Below are 2,127 nucleotides of genomic sequence, written 5' to 3'. Positions count from 1 at the left end.
CAAAATCCAGGTAGCTCGTGAAAGATGAATGAAGCTGCACTTTTTGAGCGCCGGTTACTTTTCAACACACTGTCCCCATCCTTACTCTCGTCTGGATTCACAACAGTCTTTTAATAGCTGAAAAAAAAAAAATGTTATCCCAGACTACATAGATCAGCCATGATCACACCACCATTAAAGGATAAAATGGAGACTAAAACAAACATGTGGCAATTTCCCTGGGTGGTCCTCCTAGAGGATACTGATCCCTTGATAACAGGGGCCACATGTGTCAGCACTGCGCTCTTCACCATGCCCAGCAAAGCACCTGGCATGCTGCAGGCCCTCAACAAATGCTCGCTGAATTAACTCCCCTTGAGGAGAGGCCACGGGTGGCTACATTGTGAGGCTTGAGGACGCAGGCATTAGAATCAGACCGTTCTAATATTTGTCACTACCTCTGCATTCAGTCCTCTGACTTTGAGCAGGCTTTTAAACCTCCTAATCTTCAGTGCGCTCTTGTTTTTTATTAAAAAAAAAAAAAAAGAGAGAGAGAGAAGAAAGAAATGAAGATAATGATACTTAGCCCTCAGAGTTGGTGGAAGGATTAGATGAAATTATATTTGCAAAGCACGAGCTACAGAAGCTGGCACAGATCAAGGAATCCAAAAGTGTAAACTATTATTAAACCAAGGACCTCGAGACTATGCAATCCCTCCTCACTCCTCAGCCAGTACTTCAGTTCCTACCAAACCTGTTAGAAGACCCTGTAGCTTAAAATAGAGCAACTGGGGAAGATCTCTTCCGCTCCACTGCCCTCAGCCCCACCCTGCCTGGCCTCGCTATGTTGGCTGCAGCACACAAGCTGAGTCATGCCAGCTGCCGGCAGGGCAATTTCAAGTCCAAAGGGGCCATGTCCGTCACCCGATCCACAGTACACCCACACCTAGCTTTCTGTCTGCAGAGATAAACGGCAAATGCGGGAGGCCATGTGTCTTTCTGGGTATCTGGGCCATCAACTGTGGAATGGCCATTTTATATGAGCGTTTATCAGCCTTGGTTTGTGTATCAGTGTCGGAGAGACACCTGGATTATACAATGTCAGTCTGCAGACAACAGTAGAGAAGTGTGAATCACTAGATTATTTTTGTAGATAGCTAATTAAGCAATTAATGCTAATCTCTATATCTAGCATAAGAAACCATAAAGGCTGGGGGCAATGGCTCACGCCTGTAATCCCAGCACTTTGGGAGGCCAAGGCAGGAAGATCACTTGAGCCGAGGAGTTCAAGACCAGCCTGGGCAACATAGGGAAACTCTATTTTTTTTTTTTTTTTTTTTGAGATGGAGTCTCACTCTGTCTCACAGGCTGGAGTGCAGTGCAGTGACACCCTCTCGGCTCACTCCAACCTCCACCTCCGGGGTTCAAGTGATTCTCCCGCCTCAGCCTCCTGCGTAGCTGATTACAGGCACACGCCACCATGTCCAGCTAATTATTGTGTTTTTAGTAGAGACAGGGTTTCTCCATGTTGGTCAGGCTGGTATTGAACTCATAACCGCAGGTGATCCGTCCGCCTCGGCCTCCCAGAATACTGAGATTGCAGGCGTGAGCCACCGCACCTGGCCTCCTGTCTCTATTAAAAAAAAAAAAAAAGAAAAGAAAAAAGAAAGAAAGAAAAGAAAAGAAAAAGAAACTGAAATTTTTTCAGTCTTAGTAACTTGTCTGTTCATTTGATGCCCTTCACCTGCTCATTAAAAAGAAACAAAAAAATGAAGAAAAAACACTTCCTGAAAAGTAACCTGCTGAGTCACCCTCCAAAGGCAACTATGGCCTGTGCTCAGGAACTGGCTCACTTTTCCGATTCACATTGCATAACCCCATCCCCAGCACCTCTTGCTTGCCACCCGCTTTCTCTTTGACATTCCCCCTTCCACTTTGGAGGCTCGCTTGGCAGCCTCCTGTTGGCCCTCTCAGTGCATCCCCTTCCAAGCTCCACAGTGACTTCCTCTATGGAGCTGATTCTCCCTGAATGCACAGTGGTATGGGAAGCAAGGGAGAGATGCCCCAGGAGCCAGCTCCCCACCCCAGCGCAGCAGAGGAGTCCAGCAGAAGAAGCCTAAGGGAATGTCTTGAAATGCATACCAGAAG

The sequence above is a fragment of the Pan troglodytes genome, chromosome 17 (assembly GCF_028858775.2).
Source record: "Pan troglodytes isolate AG18354 chromosome 17, NHGRI_mPanTro3-v2.0_pri, whole genome shotgun sequence".
Lineage (NCBI taxonomy): Eukaryota > Metazoa > Chordata > Mammalia > Primates > Hominidae > Pan > Pan troglodytes.
Note: the sequence above shows the minus strand (reverse complement) of the source record.